Source organism: Hyperoodon ampullatus (genome assembly GCF_949752795.1).
Source record: "Hyperoodon ampullatus genome assembly, chromosome: 18".
Classification (NCBI taxonomy): Eukaryota; Metazoa; Chordata; class Mammalia; order Artiodactyla; family Ziphiidae; genus Hyperoodon; species Hyperoodon ampullatus.
This window is the reverse complement of record NC_136931.1, coordinates 40022250-40045954: the sequence shown is the minus strand read 5'-3', so window position 1 is coordinate 40045954 and position 23705 is coordinate 40022250. Positions and strand designations below refer to the sequence as shown.

The 23705-nt window shown below is 47.9% G+C and overlaps 1 pseudogene across 1 annotated transcript in view; it reads left to right on the top strand.

The window, feature by feature from the left end:
* Window positions 1–9966: 9966 nt before the first annotated feature.
* LOC307066831 (zinc finger protein 541-like) overlaps window positions 9967–23705 on the top strand; it is a 34482-nt pseudogene continuing 20743 nt past the window's right edge. Inside the window, exons 1-7 of the transcript in view lie at window positions 9967–12531; window positions 16453–16697; window positions 18357–20098; window positions 20145–20462; window positions 22212–22270; window positions 22478–22637; window positions 22795–22962. The product of the transcript in view is annotated as a zinc finger protein 541-like (transcript). The remainder of the gene's footprint in view (window positions 12532–16452; window positions 16698–18356; window positions 20099–20144; window positions 20463–22211; window positions 22271–22477; window positions 22638–22794; window positions 22963–23705) is intronic.

Sequence of the window (23705 nt, the reverse complement as noted above, 5' to 3'; positions counted from 1 at the left end):
ACCTGACCACGCCAAGACCCGCCCCCCGAGTGGCCCCGCCCCTCGGCGGCGGCCTAAGTGCCTCAGAGCATGCGCGGCCGGGCGGCACGCGCCGGAAGCTCGGGCGGTGCGGGGCGGCCAGCGGCCACGCACGCGCGCCTGCGCTGCGGGTGAGCGGGCAGCCCCAGGAGCGGGCCCGGCTGCGCGTGCGCGCCCGTCCGGCCGGCGGGCGGCGAAGGGGAGGCGGCGGCTGCCGGCAGGCCCGCAAGGCACGAGGCCCGGCCCGCGAGACCCCAGGGTCAGGTAAAACCCGGTTGCTGCTGCCCCTGCCCCCCTCCCCTTCCTCCCTACCCCGTCCTTTCCCGCCCCTTCCTCATTCTTCAACCCCTCCCCCCTTTTAAAATCGAATTCGTTTATATTTCTTCTTCAGGGTGGCCCAATCTCCCTTTCGAGGGGCGCAGCAGGCGCGGCGGGTGCCCCTCGCACCGCGTCACGCACCTTCTGCATCCCCGCAGCCCCTTCCCCCTTGGAGAAGACTCTCCTTAGAGGCCCGGGCCGACTTTTCTTTCCTATCCCGCCCCCCCCCCCCGAGGCCCCAACTGCCCCCTCACAGCTCCCCAGCTCGCGCCGCGGGCCCTACCCGACCTCCGCACTTTCTGCCTGTCGGCCTTGCATTCGCCCTCTGCTTTCTAGGCCCCTGGTGCTAAAATCTCCTTTCCTTCTGAAGAGACCCCCTCCCTTTAGGGGACCCAGATTTGTTTCCTTTTAGGATCTTCCAGCAAAACCAAAAAGCCCTCCCAGACTCCTTGATTACGCCCCTCCCGCTCCTTTTAGGAGCTTCCTCTAGCAAAGAAATTATTTTTTCTTTCCCGGATTTCTCCTCCATTGAGGATCACTTTCCAGCAAAAATTCTTTCTTCCCACCAAGAGTCCCCCTGTTTGGAAGATCTTTCCACTGATAACAAACCAGCTCAGTCCTTCCACTTTCTCTCTCATCTAATATTTATTGTTCCAACCGCCTTCCCCAACTCTCCATCGAAAACCCCTTTTCCTCACCAGTCCCACCCCTATTAGGCTTCTCCCAGCAAAGCTCTCCAGGTTCCTTCCCAAGGGAGGAAAAATACGGAAAGAAAGAAGATAACTCCTCTAACAACAAAATCCCTTTTCCTACCTAGATCTCCCCAGTTCAGTGTTGCTTTCTTCTTTCTTGCAAAAATTGCCAATCTCCCCCAGTTTTACACCTGTGCCCTTGCTTTGGCGACCCAAGTTCTGATTGCCCCTGCCTTTCCACCACCTGCTTTCAGGGCAAAAGAAGTTGGATGAGTGTCCCGAATTTATTACCCAGCATTCCAGGAGGAAATATCTAATGGTCTGTCACCTGAACCCCCTTCACTGTGCGACCTAAACTGGGCCCTCCTGTTCCTGGAGGTTCTTTCATTCACTCGCACTTCTCCTGGTGAGTTTCCTCCCTTTGCATTTGTCTGAGGACATCCACTTTGTCAGATGGATTCCTTTCTTTCGCAGAAGGGTTTCTCATCAATGCAAGGGTCTCTGTACCAATGGTGAAACCATTAGAAGTTGCTGCTTTGGGAGGTCAGATGAGGAAAAGGGTTATTTATTGTACATGTTGACTGCTCTGTAGGAATGCAGACATTTATTAGATTGGTGTATGTTTTATCATTTATTGCAAAGAAACCCTTTTTTTTCCCTCTAGCTCAGCAACTTAGATACCTGCAGGGGATGGGCAGGTAAAGGCCCAGACTGGCAAACCTAAGATTGTGTTCCCCATCTAAGCGATGCCAGCCAGTGGAAATGGCCAAGTGGAAATGTTGGGGCAGTGTTGCCAGAACTTTTACTTTCTTTTTTTTTTTTTCCAGAAGAAACCAGAACACTGTCTTTATGTGAAGCTTTTTGATCTTTAAATGTTGACAACCAATTTAATAAGTATTTAAAGACCTTTATTTAAATATTTAATACATTTATTAAAATTATTAATTTTAAATTATTAAAGTATTTAAATATAAGTATTTAAAGACCTTATTAAAGACCACACCAAGGTGTGGGAGCTTGAAAAACACGTTACTGGCCACCAGTTTGGAATTTTGGGTTTAGGTTAGACACATACACACACCTATTTGGGCCCATGCGTCCATGCTGGACTTTTTCTCTTGAGAGCAGCAGTTCTCAGACTTCTTTATCTTAGGACCCCTTTACACTTAAAAATTATTGAAGACCTCAGGGTCTTTTTGTGCATGTGAACTGTATCTGCTGATATTTGCTGTATTAAAAGTTTAAACATAAATTTTAAAAAATTAATTCATTTAAAAATATCAATAGTAAACCCATTATATATTAACATAATTGACATTTTAATTAAAAAACTATATTTCAGAAGATAAAAAATTTAGCAAGAATAGTGGCATCGTTTTGGGGGGTGCCGCGTTCGGTCTTTGTTGCTGTGCGCAGGCTTTTCTCTAGTTCTGGTGAGCGGGGGCTGCTCTTCATTGCAGTGAACAGGCTTCTCATTGCAGTGGCTTCTCTTGTTGCAGAGCACGGGCTCTAGGCACATGGGCTTCAGTAGTTGTGGTTCACGGGTTTAGTTGCTCTGCGGCATGTGAGATCTTCCCGTACCAGGGCTGGAACCCGTGTCCCCTGCATTGTTAGGCGGATTCTTAACCACTGTGCCAGCAGGGAAGTCCCGTTTTACATTTTTAGAGTCATCTGGAGTCTTATATCTGCTTCTGCATTCAGCCTTTTGAGATAAGTCCTGTAGCCCCTGGAAAGTTTCACTGAATAGGAAGGGCAGATAACATGTAAATATTGTTATGAAAATAATTTTGACCTCAGAGACTCCGTGAAAGACTCTCGAGGACCCCGGGGGTCCTTTCATTGTCCTCACTACGAAAATGTCTATTCTAGGTTTTAACGATTGTCTGCATTTTCTGGTAGGAAGAGCTTGTGGAGTGAGAAACTTTGATGTCTCTTTTCCTCGTTTAGTTAATTCTATGTAAGAAGTCTCTCTGGCAAGTGCAATCATAGCCTTCTGATTCCTCTGTGTCGTTCTGTTTTCCAGCATAAGCTTTATATCTGCTTTTTAAATGAGCGATCAGAGGAAATGAGTGAAACTTACGGTGAAAATTCTATATTGGTTCCATGGCTAGAGGAGGAGTTTTCCTTGGTTGTTCAAGTGAAGAATGTAAGTGCAGAGTATAGGGCAGGAATCCCAGCGTCAAGCGTGGAATCACAGCACAGTGAGTGGTTAAGGGTGAGGGCTTTGAAGTCAGACTTCCCAGGGTTGAATGCTAACCTTGATTTGGGACAAGTTACTTAACTTGTGTGGACTTTATTCACCTCATCCATAAAATAGGGTCAATAATATAGTTTATGCCTCAAAGGGATGTTGTGGGAATTAAATGAAGTGATATATAAGTGATTGCAGTGATGCTTGAAACATGATAACGCTTTGGTAAATGTTTGCTGCTATTCTTAGTATTATGATGGTGGTTATTATGGGGGCCAGGCCGGAAGGTAAGTGGGGACTGTGGGACCTGGAGGCCATTGCCCCATCCAGAGATGGCCGTTGTCCCTCCCTCTATCCTATTATTACCTATCCGGGAATATCAAATCTAATCATTTTAAAAAGAAGGCAGAAAGTCATATCTCTAGGTGTAATCTCCCCATTAAAAAAAATGTTGGTGGCTGATCCAATTTTTATTTATTTTTTATATGTGGGGTATTCAGGCAATCTGATGCAATTTTTTTTTCTTTTCTTTTTTTTTTTTTGATCCAATTTTTAAAAACACTGTGTAGGTTAAACAAAAGAAGCCTGTAGTTTACAACAATGTTTGGAGTGGGAAAATAAGGAAAGAATTGGGATCGGCGGGATAAAAGCTGCAAGTTTCTCCTACCTCCCCGCTCCCAACAACCTGATGTTACTGAGACATGATCACTGTCTCCCTGGTAACACTGATGCACAGAGAGGAAGAGAAGGTGGCTCTTGGTGGGGAGGGGGAGGTGGCAAAGCTGACACACCAACAGGTTAGGGCTGCTCAAAGAGGAAGAGAGGTGGCCCAATGGAATCCTGTCATTCATAAGGAAAGGGATGCTGAGAGCCTTCTTTGATCAGAGTTCTGTGACCAGCAAGATGCTATAAGAAGTATAGACACATAAGGTAGAGTCAAAGTCATCCTAGAGCTTATAGTCCGGGGGAAAATAGAAGAACCTGAAAGATAATTAAATTTTGAAGCCATTCAGGATGAGTGTTACATGGATTTTCAGACAAGTGCTTATCAGAGTTGAGAGGAGGGGGAAATAATCTCAGACTTAGTTATGTTGGGAGTATTCTCTGCAGTAGAGGGGGCGTTTTGGTCTTCTTTGGAAGCGTTTCATTTGGTAAAGCCGAGTGAAGAGAAGGTGGTCAAGGGCAACGGCACAAATCAGTGTCATAAATTCAGATGTCTCGAGGGGCTGGGCAGGGCATATAGATGAGCGGTATGGCCAGGTGTGAGAGGTTAGGGAGTGGTGAGGACTGTGGCAAACTGGAGAGTGCATGCTGTGTCTAAAGGCAGCTGTGGCTTCTCAGCTCCAGCCAGTTGTTGCTTTGTGGACTCAGTGTTGACAGAGCATCAGATATTTTTCCCCAGGTTTTTAAATAGAATTTGGATAAGCTTATTTTCAATGCAGTGTCCCAGGTGGTAGCCACAAGCCATTTGTAGCTAACTTAATTAAAATTAAATAAAATAAAGAACTTAGTTTGTCAGTTGCACTAGCTGCATTTCTAGCTGCTCATTAACTTCATGTGCTGAGTGGCTGTCATTGGACAATGCAGATTTAGAACATTTCCAGCAGCTCAGAAGGTTCTTTTGGACAGTGATACTCTGTCCAAAAAAACTCTGACAGATTTTTCAACTTGGTAACTAATTGAAAAATATTGAAATTTACTGCAGGCTGAGTAAAACATTTCTATAGAACAGGTAGATATTGAAATTGTTCTCTCCCTTCCCTCCAAACAAGGCCTCAGTAAATATTATTTACCTAATTGTGGATTTATGGCTGCGGTCTAGAATCTATGGTGGGTTACTTTCCCAAGAGGTTGTAGCATTTCACAGGAGAATCTCTTTCTCCTCCTACCCCACCAGTCGTGGAATGATAGGCCTTTTTATTATTTTTATTTTTATTTATTTTATTTTATTTTTTTGCAGTACGCAGGCCTCTCACTGCTGTGGCCTCTTCCATTGCGGAGCACAGGCTTGGGACGCACAGGCTCAGCGGCCATGGCTCATGTGCCCAGCCGCTCCGCGGCATGTGGGATCCTCCCGGCCTGGGGCACGAACCCGTGTCCCCTGCATCGGTAGGCGGACTGTCAACCACTGTGCCACCAGGGAAGCCCCGATAGGCCTTTTTCAAAAGAAAAAAAAATAAAGTTGCTTTGGATCCCCAGTGTTGACTTAAACTGTTTTTTAAACTATTAAACAAGGCCTAAATGATGCTAAAATGAGGCACAAGTTCCTAAAGCTTACAGCTCTCGTGCCACCATAAAGCCAAAGTCAATTTGCCAATCAAATAGAAACAAAGCAACCAAACTAATGTAACTCAAATTACAAACATTAATTTAATGAGAGGGCTGCTATTTTGCTGGAATTTAACGGCTTCCTTGAAACAAATACTTTGCAGATTGCCACACCAGGCCCTTTTGGGTTTAACAGGCCCTGTGGTATCTCAGATCTCCCATCCCTTTTTCAGTTTGAACTGCAGCAAAACCTCCACTTGTGCCATGATGTCCACTGGCTTTAGTTGAGGCCAAAAGCATTATCATGAGATCAATCCACCTCTGTCCTCTTCTCATTAGCCTGCAGCAATTAAAGTAGTCCTAGTCAGCGTTAGTGGCATTAGTGCAATCCTAAACAAAGTCCGGGCATTGAAACCAAATGGTAGTATTACTGGGTTATGAAGTGGTAATCCAATAATCCAGATATACAGATTTTCTTGTTTAGATTGTTCTCAAACCGAAAGCACAAAATTACAAAATTCTTGTAAAGAGTAGTTGGACGCTTGGGAATGTCTCCAGGGGACCAGAAACCCTGCCCTACAGGGACTAGCGGGGAGCTCTGTGCATAGAAGGTGCTAAAACTTGTTGAATTGAATTTATCTGTTGACAGAACAAGAGCAAGTTCAGTACTGGTTGAGCGGAGTGGGGGGGTGTTGCTTTACTATCTGGAAAAGGATGTAAATGTCAAAGCCCAGCCTTTGGACTTCTGGCGTGCCTGCCTGAGGTTGTAACCGGACCAGTTTGTTCTATGGACTATAGGAGTATGTTGGAAGGAAGGCAATTTCGGCATTGGGGAAATCCCGAGACATAATCCTGTCTTCCACCCCGCCCCCATTGGCACCTTTTGTGTTTTCTAGTATAATTGGTGCAGTGCAGTCTACAGATTAATTTATAGGGAATCAGTATTGTGCAGCGGGTAAGAACACAAGCTCTAAAGTCAAGATATCTGGGTTTGGGCTTCCCTGGTGGCGCAGTGGTTGAGCATCCGCCTGCCGATGCAGGGGACACGGGTTCGTGCCCCGGTCCGGGAAGATCCCACATGCCGTGGACTGGCTGGGCCCGTGAGCCATGGCCGCTGAGCCTGTGCCTCCAGAGCCTGTGCTCCGCAACGGGAGAGGCCACAACACTGAGAGGCCCGTGTACCGCAAAAAAAAATATATACAAAAAAAAATAATAACCTGGGTTTAAGATCTGGTTCAACTACCTGTTAGTTGTGTGAGTGTGGACAAATGATTTACCCTCTCAGAGTCCCTTTTCTTCTCTGCAAAGTGGGAGTAATGATAGAACCGACCTCGGGGTCGTTGTGAGGGGTGAGTGAATTAAGGCCCGAAGAGCACTTGGTGTGCTACCTGACAAGGAGAAAACGCTTACAGTTTTACTTTATAAGATGTTGCTTTATGTTACTTTTAAGTAATGCTTTATGTTTTATATTATTTGCTTGTTTTTATAGTCGGGAGGTGAAGGAGATGGGTTCTTTTCCCCTTGGAGTGCTGGGAACACTTTAGAGCAGCACTGTAGAAGAAACTTTGGAATTGGCAGAGAAATTCACTTTGCCTTAAAATATAAACTTCTGTCATCCACATTCCCTTGTCTGCAATTTAGAATTCCCAGAAGCTCTGAAAATGCTGAGGTGGCTCAGACCCCTTTGTGGCCACACCTGAACTCACATATTGCTCTTTCCTGTCTTTATTGATTCTGTTTACTCTGAGCTGTCAGGGTTTCAATGCAGAAAGAATGATTTGGCCACCAGGTGCTGCCCTGGACCCACTGGCGGTTACTTACAGTGTGGCGTATGCATTGATTTACCTTTCTGAATCCCTCAGATTGTGAATTCTGAAACTCACTTGGGTCCCGGAGTTCTGGTACAGGATTTCAGACCTGAAGTGAACTTTAATTTGAGCCCCCTCAGTAGGCTACTTAACACAGACACACAGGTGGACACATAATGTGACACTCAGACGTTACACTTGCAGCTAGTCTATTCCATTGCAACATGAAAGGTTTAAAAACAGTCGAAACCTATGGCCTAGGAAACTAGCCCAAACTCCAGTTATTCTAGGATCCACTCGATTTATCAGTGAGTCGTCAAGCGTTTATTAAATGTCTCGCTATGGACAGAATTACGCGTGATAGCCCAGAATGGAAACAACCTGAATACTCATCAGCAGATGAATGGATGAAGAAAATGTGTTCTATCCACACAGTGGAATAGTGTTCATCCATAAAAGGGAATAAAGTGATGATATGTGCCCCAAGGGGGGGATCAAACTCGAAAATGCTATGCTTAGTGAAAGCAGCCAGACAGAAAAGGCTGCATATTGTTTGATGCCATTTATGTGAAATGGATGGCCCTCTCCATACTTTGCATACGTCATAACTTGTTGTTGAAAAACTGGACATTTTGAATATTATAATATGGTACCTCTGGGAATCAGATTCTCCCCCGCACCTCCACCCCAGGCTTTGCTGTTGTCCAGTGTGGGTTCTAATTGTTTGTTCGTTTAGTGACTTTAGGCTATTTTTAGAAAGACTGTATTTTTTGTCACGCGTGGTCAGTGAAGTGTCTCTTCTGAGATTTGACAGAGATTTCCTTAAGTGTCCAAAGAGACATTTGACAGAGATTTCCTTAAATGTTCAAAGCAAAACAAACAAACCCCACATCAAACAACTCACAGTCTCTGCAGTTGACATCTGGGTGAGTGTTGGGACAGGCCTTCAACATTCAGCAGGCAGCTTACAGCTTACATCGGGTCTTCATTGCTGTGCGCAGGCTTTCTCTAGTTGCGGCGGGCGGGGGCTACTCTTCATTGCGGTGCACGGGCTTCTCATTGCGGTGGCTTCTCTTGTTGCGGAGCGTGGGCTCCAGGCACGCAGGCTTCAGTAGTTGTGGCACGTGGGCTCAGTAGTTGTGGCGCACTGGCTTAGTTGCTCCGTGACACGTGAGATCTTCCCGGACCAGGGATCGAACCCGTGTCCCCTGCATCGGCAGGCGGACTCCTAACCACTGCGCCACCAGGGAAGTCCAATAGCTCTTTGCTTTTTATTGCTGGATAATATCCCATTATATGATGTACCGCAGTTCGTTTATCCATTCTTCTGTTGAGAGACATCTTGGTTGCTTCCAGTTTTTGGCAGTTATGAATAAAGCTGCTATAAACATTTGTATGGACATAAGTTTTCAGCTTATTGGGGTGGATACCTAGAAGTGTGATGGCTGGATGGTATGGTAAGGCCCTGTTTATGTTTAGCTTTGTAAGAAACTGCCAGTGTGGAGCCCTTTCAGAGCCCTTGTTCCCCAAAGCATCTCACTCTCCAGCTTTTCTCCCTGGCTTTCAGTGCTGTCTGTTGTCGGCCTCAGTTAATATCCTTTGCCCCAGGCTGCAGTGACTGGTTGACTGCCTTGAATGTTTTTGACAAATGCCTTCCCCATGGCCACTCTCTGCTCTGAGCAAATTCTGAGTTAGACACAACTCAGAAGGCAACTCCCAAAGGCAACACCTTTTCATTAGACCTTCAGAAGCTATTTGACAGGTCAGGACAGACAGCCTCAGTTGTTTGAGAACAAGGTCCTGTCTGCTCCCTCCCACACCAGGAACCCACAAGAGAAGGGGGGTGCTGTCTTCAGAATCACTGCTGAGCTGGAGAGTGGGGAAGCGGGGGTGGTTCATTCACCTTTCGATAACTGTTTGCTTGGTTGCTGTGAACCTTACTATTTTCCACAGTTCAGACAAGGTAGATTGTTTTCACTGTTTCTATGCTGGCATGGGTGGGAAGTTTTTAAATGAGTAATTCAAGCTTTTTACCCTTATAGGTCTTTTCAGATAGTCTGTCTCCTCGAGTCAGTTTTGGTAATTTATATCTTTCTAGAAATCTGTCCGTTTTTGTCTGAGTTGCCTAATTTGTTGGCATGCAGTTGTTCATAGTATTCCTTTACAATCCTTTTAATTTTTTTTTTTTTTTTTTTTTTTTTTTGCGGTACGCAGGCTTCTCACTGTCGTGGCCTCTCCCGTTGCGGAGCACAGGCTCCGGACGCGCAGGCTCAGCAGCCATGGCTCACGGGCCCAGCCGCTCCGCGGCACGTGGGATCTTCCCAGACCGGGGCACGAACCCGTGTCCCCTGCATCGGCAGGCGGACTCTCAACCACTGCGCCACCAGGGAAGCCCCACAATCCTTTTAATTTTGTAAGATCATGAGTGATGTCCCTTCTTTAATTTCTGATTTTAATATTTTGACTCTTTTCTCTCTTTTTCTTTTTAGGATCAATTCTACTAGTTTACATGTTACATAGTTTATTCCTTTTCTCTGGCGGTTACGGTTAGATTCTTTGAGTGTGAATACTTGAAGTATGAAGTGAATCTTCATCTTTCTTTTTGTTTTTACTAAATGATTCAAAACCTGTGGTAGTGTTTGAGCCAAAGTGTACAAGGTACAGTCTTATGCCTTGTCTGGAAAAGTCTGTGTAGACTCTTGAATCCTGGTTTTCCTGTGCATTGAGTTCTGCGCTGACTCCTGCCTTTCCTCAGTCTGCAGGTGGTGGTAGTCCTTGTCTTCTAGCCTCGTTTCTGTTGAGAAGTTGTAAATGATCTGCCTGGTCTTCCTGGTAGTCTTTAGGGTTTTCTCTTGGTCTTTAGGGTTCTGCAGTTCTGCTTGTGTGTCGAGGAGTGAATTCATTTTTTTTTTGTCCTGCTCTGGCCTTGCAGCGCTTGTTCATGATTAACCATATACCTTCAAGAATCATATCTTTAAGTCTGGAGCCCTGTGTTTCCGCAGTTCTGGAAATCCCTCCGCCATCCTGAGGTACCATGTCTTCTCCATCCTCTCCTCTTCCCTTTCAGGACCCCTTTTAGGCATATGTTGGACTTTTGCATTTGCTTCTTCATTTGTATTTTCCATTTGTTTCTCTGTCTGCACTGAATTCTGGGGGAGAATTATCTTCAGATTGCTCTGCCCGTTCATTATTTGTCTCTTCAGCACTGTTTATCTGCTGTTTAACCCTCCCAGTGAGTTTTAAATTTACAAGTCTTTCATTTCTAGAAGTTTCATTTGTTTCTTTTAAAAAATGTCCTTGCCCCTTGTGTCTTCTTCTTTTCTCTGCTAGGTTTTGTTGTCTCTCGTCCTGTTTTTAACTAGTTCTTGTGATGCTTTTCAAGGCTTGTGTGCGGTGTTTTTCTTTCATTTATTTAGTTTTCCTGTGGATGGCTTGGCTCTTCCAGGGTCCCAGGTCTCCCTTGCCTGTGAACTCAAGTCCCTGTTTCCTTTTCCATGTGTTTGTTACAACCTCAGGTCCCAGCCTCCAGGGTAGTGCTCTTTAAGAGAAATATAATATGAGCCATGTATATAATTTAAAATTTGCAAATAGCCACATTAAAAAATAAAGAGGTAGATGAAATTAATTTTAATAACATATTACATTTAAGCCAGTAGATCCGAAATATTATCATTTCAACATGTAATCAATATGAAAATGAATTATTTGGGGTACTAAGTCTTCCAAATCCAGTGTATTTGACACTCACAGCAGGTCTCAATTCGGGGCCACATTTCCAGTGTGTCATCACCACATGTGACTGGTGGCCACCATATTGGATGACAGTTCCAGGCCCTGTATTGGAGTCTGACTTTCCCCTTGGGCCAACTTGTGCTCGCACCTGTGGCTTTGAGTTTCCTCATTGTTGCTGGCACTTGGGGTCTTACCTGTCTCTTGAGCTTGACTCTGTATTAAAAATGGTCTTTTCTCCTATCTCTGTGTGTTTATAGTTGGAGAAAGAGGTCAGTTTAGTCCACCATGTTGCCAAAATCCTTTCATTTATTCCTTACAACCATCTTTTTTTTTCTTCTTCTTCTTCTTTTTTTAATTTTTATAGGGGTATAGTTGATTTACAATGTTGTGTTAGTTTCAGGTGTACAGCAAAGTGAATCAGTTATACATATACATATATCAACTCTTTTTTGAGATTCGTTTCCCACATAGGCCATTACAGAGTATTGAGTAGAGTTACCTGTACTATACAGTAGGTTCTTATTAGTTATCTGTTTTATATATAGTAGTGTGTATGTCAATCCCAATCTCACAATTTATCCCTTCCCCCCACCATCCCCTGGTAAACATAAATTTGTTTTCTACATCCATGTCTCTACTTCCGTTTTATAAATAAGTTCATTTATATCCCCCTTTTTTTAGATTCCACATATAAGTGATATCCTATGATATTTGTCTTTCTGTGTCTGACTTACTTCACTCAGTATGACAATCTCTAGGTCCATCCATGTTGCTGCAAATGGCATTAGTTTGTTCTCTTTTATTGCTGAGTAATATTGCATTGTATATATGTACCACATCTTCTTTATCCATTCCTCTGTTGATGGACATTTCGGTTGCTTTTTCCTTACAACCATCTTATGATGGAGGTACTCTTACGCTCAGTTTACAGATGAGGAAACTAGGGCTCATGGACCTTAAGTGACTTGCCCAAGGTCATGTGGCTGTTAAGTGGCCGAGAACAAACCCCCATACAGGTCTGTTTGAATTCCAAGTCCACGCTCTATCCACCATGTGTGTTGCCATCTCATAATTGTGATTCGTCCTCGTTCATTCTCAGGAAATAAACACCACCAAGAGCTCTCTCCTCCCTGACTCCTTACACAGCCTTGCTTGTCTAGAGAGTAGCTGTTGGCTGAGACCTGGTAGTGGAGAGCCATGGACCAGTGCAGCCTGGGGGACAAGGGCACCCTTCCATCCGAGATGCACCTCCCTTCGTTTCCCGAGAGCCAGGCGCTCAAATGCAGCGACACCCTCAACCGGGATCTGGGGCCTGGCTCACGAGACCTGCTGTACGACGGCCTGAGCCACTTGGACCTGGACCCCAGCCTCCTGATGCCTGACGTGCCCAGCGAGATGCTGGAGGACAGCTTAGATGCCCTGTCCGTGTATTCAGGGAAGGACAGTGACTCCATGAAGCCGCTGGTGGAGTATGCAGATCCAGAATCTCAGACTGCCTTACGATAATACCCACTCTGCTTTCCCCCCAGAGTGCCAGCAGTAAGAAGCAAAAGAAGAAATGAAAGTAAAAGTACTTTGCAGGCTGGGAAGCACTGGACAGATGGTAGTGATTTTTACCAATACTGTTAGAATACCTTCCCACAGTCCATTGATGCAGTTCTAAGTCTTTCTCTTCCGCAGCGGAGGAGCAAAGGGAGAACTAGTGGAACAGTCAGAGACGTTGGTTACATCACCTTTTGGTTTACCTTCAGACTTCCGCCATAGGATAAATTTGATTTTTGTTTTTAACCCACTTCATGGGTTCTTGGGTAAGTTGCTTAGACGAGTTGACTTAGAGCTCCTTCGTATTTATAATCACACCACACGCGTGGAAGGCCACATCTGGAACAGCCCTGCAGAACAAATGTCAATGTTAATTGGGATCAGCAGCTCAAGAACTGTCCTGCATACTCGCTAGAATGAAAGACTGCCGAGGCCCGCACTCCACACAATGTAGACAAGCCGTTCGCCTTGTCCCCGTGTTGGAACCATGGCTAAATGTGAAATCCTAGAAACCAAGGCCATCCTTGGTATTGCAGGTGCTGGGCCAGGCCTGGTTACAGTAATTAAGGTTCTCAACCTGAACCACAGAAATTACCTAAAAATGCTGCTAGGGTGAGTACGTGTGCGTTTTGCTGGGCAGAGAAACTGTGATATTTCACCAGATTTTCATATGGGTCTGTGCCCCCCAGTGAATGTTACAAAGCATTAATCTAGTTCAATTTTTCCTAATTTGTTTTAAAGTTGAGGATTTTTTTTTTGGTTACCTTATTAAAAAAAATCCACGGAACGTTAAATTTTAACTCTTTACACTTCTCTAACTTAAATTCAGATTCATACAAATGGATATGCTTATATATTTTAATTAGAAAGTGATATAGATTTATATAGAAAAGTTAGAAAATAAAGAAAAGTAATAACAATTAAAATCCCCACCATGGCTCCCACACGTGGATTTTTAAAAAACGTAGGTGAGGCCACTAGGGTACACATGGTTTTGCAGGGATGTATTAAGTGTCTAATTCATTTGAAGTTTCTAAAACTTAGTGAGTCTGCTTTCTTATATGAAGGTAGACTATTCGGTTGTCATTGTAATGGTTATTCCATTGTATTGTCGGACCATATTCTTGCCTGATAGAATGTTACAGTGGATCTGTGAATAACTTTTCCATTGACTTTTCTCTTGGATGAGTTCTTCGCACATATTCCTCCGTGTAGGCTTGCTGGTCGGAGAACACACACAGTTTTAGAGCTTGTGCACATGCTTTCTGGGAAGAGCAAGTGGCTTCCCGGGCCAGTGACTCAATGTGCCTGTTTTTCAGTGTCCCTGCCAATTTCTTTGAAACCACATTTTGTTCTCTAGTTTAACAGTTGCTTTAATAAGCATTTTATTTATTTATTTATTTTTAGAGAAAAACTTCTGTTTGTTTATTTGCTGCGTTGGGTCTTCGTTGCTGCACGCGGGCTTTCTCTATTTGTGGCGAGCGGGGGCTACTCTTCTTTGCGGTGTACGGGCTCTTCATCGCGGTGGCTTCTCGTTGCAGAGCACGGGCTCTAGGTGCACGGGCTTCAGTAATTGTGGCACGTGGGCTCAGTAGTTGTGGCTCGCGGGCTGTAGAGTGCAGGCTCAGTAGTTGTGGCGCACGGGCTTAGTTGCTCCGCGGCATGTGGGATCTTCCCGGACCAGGGCTCGAACCCGTGTCCCCTGCATTGGCAGGCGGATTCTTAACCACTGTGCCACCAGGGAGGTCCTAATGAGCATTTTATTTTATTTTTATTTATTTATTTTAAATACTCATCTTTTTTTAAAAAAATATTATTATTTATTTATTTGGTTGCACCAGGTGTTAGTTGTGGCAGGTGGGCTCCCTAGCTGTGGTATGCGAACTCTTAGTTGCCACATGCATATGGGATCTAGTTCCCTGACCAGGGATCGAACCCGGGCCCCCTGCATTGGGAGCGCGGAGTCTTATCCACTGTGCCACCAGGGAAGCCTTCTAATGAACATTTTAAAAGTAAGTTAGCATGGCAAGGACTTTCCCACATGGGAGTCCTATTTTCCCTCATTTAAACTGTTAGAATCATTCGACCACTCAACACAGCAGCTTTTCCTATGAAGAAGATGTAGACCAGACAGGTTAAGTGACAAATGGCCAGAGACAGAGTTGGGATGAGAGTCGAGGTTCCTTTCTGCTGTGTCTCTCAAGCTACATCTCAGCCACAGAGAATTAGCCTTTGGGGTCCTTTAGTGCAGTATGCACGCCCTGACCTGTTGGATTCTTGGGTCCAGCCTCTGCTGCATCCTAGATGAAGGGCAGTTTTTAAACTTGCTATCACGTGAGGCAGTCTAATCCATCTTAAGGGGTAGAAAAATCTTCCATGATTCATCCATGCAACAGTTACTGTGTGCCTACGAGTACAGGAATGGGAATCCCAGGAGCTAGGAACACAGCAGCAAGCCTGCAGAGTTCTTAGGTCTTGTATCCACTGTCCTTACGTTTCTAGTGATTTGAAATCAGCTTCCCTATACTTTTTTTTACACATCTTTTTACTATAAATTTATTTATTTATTTTTGGCTGCATTGGGTCTTCGTTGCTGCATGTGGGCTTTCTCTAGTTGCAGCAAGCGGGGGCTACTTTTCGTTGCGGTTCACGGGCTTCTCATTGAGGTGGCTTCTCTTGTTGCGGAGCACGTGCTCTGGGCGCGTGGGCTTCAGTAGTTGTGGCTCGTGGGCTCTAGAGCGCAGGCTCAGTAGTTGTGGCGCACGGGCTTTGCTGCTCCTCAGCATGTGGGATCTTCCTGGACCAGGGCTCGACCCCATGTCCCTTGCGTTGGCAGGCGGATTCTTAATCACTGCGCCACCAGGGAAGTCCCTCTCTTTACCTTTTATTCATCAAATCTAGCTCTGCCCCTTGTAGCAAGACAGAAGCAGTGTGCTCCCTCCTCCACATCCTGGCCCTTCAGCTACTTGAAGACATCTCCCTCTCCCACATGGACATTCCCAGCCTCTTCACCTGTTCCTCTGATGAGGTGATTCGTGGAAATACCTTTTATCATTTACCCAAAAAGTACATAAACATGGAAAATTCAGATAGGCAGGAAAAGGAAAATTAAGATGATCCATGATCCTACCAGTCAATCCCATTCTGTTTGTTTGTATTCAAATTTATTTGTCCCTTCTAAAGACTAGATCATTCCGTTTTTCAGCAATCATCTTGTTAGTGGCACAGCACTTAGTGGTACGGCATGAACATCCTTTCACGTCATCGGATATTTTCCTACAGTTGTATCTTAAATGCCTGCGCCATAGACCACTGAGACTAGAATGCAGTCACCCACCTGCCCTCGTGTCAGTTATTAGGTGGTTTCTCACATTTCACCAGGAAAAACAATGCTGCAGTTAACTCACTTGCAGTTCACTGCAAGATCTCCGTTAATTTGTACAGATCTGCCTTAATTTCCTTAATTAAAAAACCAGAGTGGAATTGGCTGGGAGAAAGGACTTAAACTTTTCTAAGATTTTGCCTTGTGCATTTCTGGATTGCACTTGCAAGTGTGCTGTTGATGTTACCGTCATGAAGTCCTGCCTGTCCAGTCACTCTGTCCTGGAAGCACTCAGACTGTTGCTGTCCCCTCCCTTACCCCCCAAGTGTGGCTTCAAGATTGGGTGCCGCCCTGGAAGTGTGGCCTGACCAGGGTCCCTTCTCCCCCTCACCTGGTGCTAAGCCTGGTCTTCTCTGCGAGTGAAGCTGCTGAAGTTGGGGTTCTCGGCCATCTCCCTGAGTTGGACTCAGCTGCTGAAGTTGTTCCGAGGGTGGTAGAGCGCTTCCGCCCGGGCTCCGATGTCCCCGGATGTCATAACCTGTTCTTTCTCCCTCTGTCTAGACCTGGGGCTAGGCGTGCTCAAGGTGCCCAAAGAGGCTAACGAAGGAGGCAGGGCCACGTCTGGGAGCACAAGGAAAGGAAAGCGGCAGCACAGTTCCCCTCAGAACCCACTCCTGGACTGCAGCCTCTGCGGGAAGGTGTTCAGCAGCGCCAGTTCTCTCAGCAAGCACTCCCTTGACGCACAGCCAGGAGAGGAGACACGTGTGCAAAATCTGCAGCAAGGCCTTTAAGCGTCAGGACCACCTGTATGTAGGAGTCTGGTCGGGACATCTGTTCAGGGGGCTGCTGGGGGCTGGGCGTGTTCCTGGTTCTTTTGCATCCCCTCCCATCCACCTGCACCGCCCCCCACCGCCGGGTGTCCTAGGTGTGTGCGACCTGTGCTCCTCCCACGGCCAGTGTTTGGGGGGGCAGGGCCTACACTGCCCCGGACAGCCCGCCCTCCCCAGCCTCCAGATTCACTCCAGTGAGGAGAGCGCCGCTGCGATTTGCCGACAGGACCCATGTGCTTTAAAAACACACTCCAGAGGCAATTTTGTCATGGAGGGAGTTGGGCTAACTGTGTAGAGAAAGTTTCAGAGTCCCTGGCAGGTGTCTGAGCAGAACAGATAATGCACTCCATGAGGAATATATGTTGGGATAACACCAGGGCGTGAGGGGTTCTGAAATACCTGTTTCTAGAACATGGCAATGCAGTGTTCACTCTCTTTTTTCCTTTTTTAATTCCCCCTTTTATTAACTCGATTTTTTTTAAAAACTTGACTTTAAAAAGGAAGCTCAGTGTAAGAGGAGCAGAATTCCATTTGTTCTTCATGTCTTAGAAATGATAAGCTTTACTTGCTGCCAAGGGAGGAGAGACAGACTTTCAAACTGAGAGACTCGTAAGTGGGAGAGGACGATCCCTTGCATGTTTACAGCTCGCCCGGCCTTTACTGAGGCTTCGATGGATCCCGCTTTCATTGTATCCTCTCCCCTCTCGCCATTAAGGATGGGAAATGATTTACTCCTGTCACAAGCTGGTAACAGGGCTAGAAAGTGGGTCTCCGGATGCCCTCTCTGCTGCTTCCCTCAGATGGAGGCCAAGGGTCCACGTTTGGGAAAGGGTTTCATTATTTACTGGGTTCCATTGATTAGAACCATCCGGAGTAGGATTGTTGGGAACCCAGAGGGTGATTTACCCATTTGTTTATATTTATAATATATTAATGCAGGTATAAGTATGATGTAAATATAATACATACTTGCATTCTTTTATATTTGCAGAAATTATAGGCACATTTGGCTTTTTCTTTTTCTTTTTTTTTTTTTTTTTTTTCCTGTGGGGCTCCCAGGTCACTGTCTAGAGGACTCCTGTGGGAAGGCAAAGACTCCTTTGTTCAAGGAAGGATCATCCCCAACTTAGCATTTCCTCAAGTGCGTTCTCAGAACTCTGCATCTCTGGATCTTGGGGATGCTAAATGTGTCTATTTAAAAAAATGGTTTTGTGGGCAAATAAGTTTGAGAGACATGGAAAGTTCAACAGATCTCTCTTTATCTGCTCTGTGGCTTTTCAGTTTGCTACTAGGAACCTCCAAGAAGTAAAGAGTGTTTTTTCCAAACTTATTTGCCAGCTGGGCCCAAGTCCTCAGGGAGCAACCCTGGAGACTGGTGTTCCTTAGGAACCCACTTTGGGGAACTCTGACTTGGCTCCCACTGATTTTTTTAATCTCAGATTAGGGGTTTGCTTAGGGATGAGGGCAAGAGCTCCCCCTTCCAGACGGCTTTGGCCGTAGCAGGGGTCTTTCCTCATAGGGTCTGAGCACAGTTTCTGAGTTGCCATGCTGCTGCCCCCTGGGGACACGTCTGGGTTCCTGCAGTTAGTGACCCACGCCGAGACACCCACTAACTTTCTCCTCATGTGATTCCAGGACCAGGCACATGCTCACCCACCAGAAGACCAAGCCCTTTGTGTGCAGTGCGCAGGGCTGCAGCAAGAGCTACTGCGACTACCGCTCCCTGCACTGGCACTCCGAGGTCCAGCACGGCCTGTGCATCCTCAAGGAGGCCCCCCCCGGAGGAGGAGCCCTGCGGGAACTCACCCCATGTGCACGAGGTGGCAAGCCAGCCCGCACCCGCGAGCCTGTGGTCCCTGGTGCCCCCGGAAGCCCCATCCCCCAGCTCCCTCTTGCCCAACCGAGACCTCCTGCACTGTATCGTGAGCAGCATCGTCTGACAGAAGATCCCTTCTCCCAGGCCAGCCCCGGGAGGGCCTTCAGACAGCGGGGAAGGGAGGAGCACGGCCTGTTCCTCCCTGCCCTCGTCAGGGTCCTCCTTCTGCGGCCCAGCCAGCACCCCGGCGGCCCCAGGAGCCCTGGGCACTGAGGTTCCCGAGGAGCCCTGGCCCCCACGGAAGGAGCCTGCCACAGACCTGTTCACGGCCATCCACTCGCATGCAGCGGAGAACAGCGGCCCCGACCCAGCCGAGCCGGAGCTGCCGCTGCTCCAGCCCCCATCATCCCTGGAGGGCTGGCCTGAGGGCGCTCCCCTGCCCGCCTTCCTGCCTCTGTTCCGTTGCCAGACTGTCCCCGCCAGTTCCCAGCCATCAAGCCACAGTTTCCAGTGGCTCTGAAACCTGTCGGGCTGCCCTAAGAGCAAAGGAAACAGTATGTTTGTCGTCCACAAGCCCTCTGCAGTTCTGTCCCGGGAGGGCTCCGAGCCTGGCCCCGGGCTCAGCAGCGACTCCCCTGCGGCGGAGCCCTCACCCAGCCGGGGCACCGGTCTGGAGGACATGCCGCCCTTCCCTCCCACGCTCCTGAAGGCACCAGGGGAGGCCTCGGGTGACCCTAGATATGTCAGCACCAGTGGGGAAGACGACTCCTGGGCTTCCAAGAGGCGCAAATTTGACTGCGACTCCTCGTGGCAGAACCCTGGTGAGCCTGGCCCCCAGGACAGCCCAAAGTCCAGCGGCCTCCCGTCGGATGCCACGCCGCTCTTCCGGCAGCTGTTCCTGAAGTCTCAGGAATCTCTGGTGCGCCACGAGCAGATGCAGGTGTTCCAGATGATCACCAAGTCCCAGCAGATCTCCTCCCACACCCAGGTGCCGCCGCCTCCTCCCAGCTTCCCACACCTGACGGCAAGCAAATTGCCCTGAAGTCACTGCAGGGGCCGTGGCCACAGTAGCCCCCGCCTATGGCGCCCACTGTTGACTCTCCATGCTGGCCCCGTGAACCCTGATCCAGAGGGATCCCTAACCCGCAGGAGAAAATCCAAACCTGCTTTCCCCACAGAGGCCTCCCCCAGCAGAGTGAGCCAGGACACAAAGGGAAGACCAAAAGTGGCTGCTGCTCCACCTTCCCTCACAGCGTCGTCCCTGGACCCTCCTGGGAACCCAGACATCTCCTCTCTGGCCAAGCAGTTGAGGTCCTCGAAAGGGACCTTGGACCTGTGGGACATCTTCTCCCCCGGGGCCCTGCGTCAGACCCAGTTAGGAGGGGAGGAGTCATCCAGAGCCCACCTCCCAGGGAAGCAGGCCCAGGCTGAGAATGGCACGGCTTCTGGGGCCACAAAAGGTGAAGAGGGCCCGGCCTGCTCCTGGGGCGGAGGCTACAGGCTCTTCTCTGGCAACTCCAGGGCCCAGCGCCTTCCAGGCTTCCGGAAGGAGAAAGTGAAAATGGATATGTGAGGGCTTCCCTGGTGGCGCAGTGGTTTAGGGTCCGCCTGCCGATGCAGGGGACACGGGTTCGTGCTCCGGTCCGGGAGGATCCCGCATGCCGCGGAGCGGCTGGGCCCGTGGGCCATGGACGCTGAGCCTGCGTGTCCGGAGCCTGTGCTCCACAACGGGAGAGGCCACAACAGTGAGAGGCCCGTGTACCACAAAAAAAAAAAAAAAAAAAAAAAAAACAAAGAAAATGGATATGTGCTGTGCGGCTTCTCCAAGCCAGGTAGCCATGGCCTCCTTCTCGTCGTCGGCCGGGCTTCCAGCGGATCCTCCCTGGGACTCCAAGTCCAAGCTGATGATACTCAACAGGATCCAGGTACCAGGGCCCTCTCACGGGAGCTGACCATGCAGGAGGCAGAGTCTCGTCCTTACCTGTGTCCGTGTTTCTGACTTGTCCAGGCACTGTATATAACCTCAGCAAATCGTCAGATGCAGTTTGTTTACAGAGGGGGGATTGAAGGTCCAGAGGGGTGATGGTTCCTCCCATCACCCTCCGCCCTGCAACACACACACACAAAACAGAACAGGGCTTTAGAGTTGTCAGAGACACTTTGCGTCATGTTTCTTCACTAAACTTTTTCTATTTGCTTTCTTTCTGCCTTTGGCTTCCTTTTGGATTTGCCTCCTTCACTTTTTCAGAGAATGAAAGGCAGAGCTCCTTTGCCCTTGATATTTGTACGTGAAATGCTGTGTCTATTCTGGTTGTGAATCACAGGTCCACAAGTCCGACTTGGCCCCTGCTGCAGGCCTGGCGCCGGTCCGCCCTTGTGGAGCAGCTTGGGTCCTCCCACATCGTGCCCATGAGGTCCTGGGCGCAGAGAGCTTGGCCACGTCTCTTCGTGCTGTTCCGAGGTCCAGCATCCTTCCTGTCACACCACAGCTACCTCCTCCTCTTTTTTTTTCTCACAGGTTTAATATTGACGTGCCATCTAATTCGCCATCCTGAGGTGCACCATCCAGTTTGTTTACGAGGTTGTGCACCCATCGCCACTCTTTGCCAAAACACTTTCATCACCGCAAAAAGAAACCCAACACCCTGGGTTGTCACCCACAATCTCTCCATCCCTCCCAGCCCCTGGCAACCATGCATCTACCTTCTGTCTCCATGGATTTGCCTATTCTGGACACTTCATGTGATTGGAATCATAATGCTGCGTGGCCTTTTGTGTCTTTCGCTTCTTTCACTTCATATGATGTTCTCCGAGTTCCTCAGTGCTGTAGCACGAGTCAGAACTTCACTCCTTTTTATCGCTGGTAAGTTGTTCATTGTATGGATACACCCTATTTTATTTGTCCATTCATCAACTGATAGATATATGGGTTGTTTTCACTTCTTGGCCATTGTGATAACGCTGCTATGAACATTTGTGTACAGATTATTGTTTAGACATATGTTTTCATTTCTCTTGGAAAATACCTAGGAGTGGAATTCCTGGGCTATAGGGTAATTCTATTGTAGGAAGTGCCAGACTTTTCCAAAAAGCTGTGCTGTTTTATATCCCTACCCAGAGTATATGAGGCCTGCAGTTCTCTGCATCCTCACCAACACTTGTTATTGTCCAGTTGGTTCTTTTGATTACAGCCAACTTAGTGGGTGGGAAATGATAATCTTATTATGGTTTAATTTGCATTTCCCTGATGGCTAATAATCCTGAGCATCTTTTAATGTGTTTATTGGCCATTTGTATATCCTCTTTGGATAAGTGTCTCTTCAGAGTCTTTGCCCATTTTTAAATTGTGTTGTGATTTTATTTTTGAGCTTTGAGAGTTCATTATGTATCACAGATACAGAAATCTACATAGTCCCTTATCAGATACATGATTTGCAACTTCTTTCTCTTACTCTTTCCTTTCACTTCTTGATGATGTCCTTTGAAGCACAGAAGTTGTAAGTATTGATGAAGTCCAATACGTCTGTCTTTTGTTTGGGTTTGGAGTCATCCAAGAAACCACTGCTTACTCCAGGGTCACCAAGAATTATACCTGTGTTTTCTTCCAAGTCTTATAGTTTTCACTCTTGCATCTCATTTCTGATATGTTGGCTCAAATGTATTTTCGTCTTCAGGGTGGAAATATCTACAGGCTCCCCCACCCGATGAAGGAGGAGAACATGGCGGGTGGCTGGTAAGTTCCAAAGCCCCTCGGGAATCCTCTGGTGGCTTTGATGTGCTGGCCCTGGGTGAGCGAGCTCTGGATGCTTCACTCCTGAAGGGGCGAGCACCAGGTCACAGAGAATCGGGGGCATCATCTCCATTTCTTTAGGGTTCGTCCAAATCTGTCAGAGGATCAGTGTTTGGGGACCGAGTCCCATTCTCCCTTTCTTCCCCACAGTAACCAGCACAATGGTGGTCCCACAGACTGGGCAGAGCCAAGGAGCACTTACGTCTGCAAGAATTGCAGCCAGATGTTTTATACAGAGAGAGGGCTGAGCAGCCACATGTGTTTTCACAGCGACCAGTGGCCGTCACCTCGAGGGAAGCAGGAGCCGCAGGTGAAGGGGCTCGAAGCTGCCATTCATCTCAGGATGGAGCCGCCCTCCTGCGGGAAGCCTGGCTGGGGTCCGGGAGTCAGGGCTCTGCTGCTCTGGAGGGGCCCCTTGCTCCGTACGTACTGTGTCTCTTAAAGGGCTGGCTCTTCTCTGTGTGTAGGTGTGTGGCATGGAGTTTGCAAGCCACCAAGACAGGTGCTGAGGCTGGAGGGGGGACAGGCAGAGTTCCCCGGGAGGCAGGAAGTCCTTGGACAACATGACCCCAGCCCCTTTGGTGGTCCCTGTGTCGGTGCCTGTGGCTTCAGCGAACCATCCCCCGGAGAGCAAGGTGGGTGCACTTCCTTCCAGCTGCTTTCCAGCTTCCAGTGGGAGCTGTGAGAAAAGCCCCCAAATCCTGACTCCAGAAGAGCTTGATTTGCATGTTCCTTCATCCATTCAACCTCCAGTGAAATTCCTTTGTGTCTGGCCCTGTGCTGGGCAGGGCTGGGGACACTGCAGCGACCACAACAGGCCTGCCCCCGTCTCCTGGGGCTCCCAGCCCAGCGGAATAGTTAGACCCATCCCCGGATACTGATGACCCACAACTGGCCGGGCTGGGAGAGGGAGCTGTAGGAGCCCCTGGGGCACCAGAAACCCTGCCTGAGGAAGGGGGTGTTGCAGCTGAGAGCTGGAGGATGACGAGGGGTAAGATGGGCAGAGAGGAGGGGAGATTGCGTGGAGGAAAGAGAGAGTGTAGCAAGGTCAAGCCGTCATCTCTTCAGCCTGTGCTGGAAGACCCCACCTGGAGAAGTTCATGCTGGACTCGGAGACGGGGTGCATGGAACCCACTGTTGGTCTCGCAGGAGCTGCTGTCATTTTGAGGGCAACAGGTTTTCCTTTTGTCATGCTGTTGCATCCATCTGGCCCCCACTCTTTAAGTGCCAGTCACTTTAACAACGGACATGAGTTTCCAAAATGGTCTGAGTGAAGGCCTCTCCTTGGGAGGTGTGGGTGCCTGAAAAGGCCCCAGCCTCAAACATTGCCCCGCTTAGGGTCTGGAATCTGGCTCAGGCGTGGTGGTCCTGCCTGGCT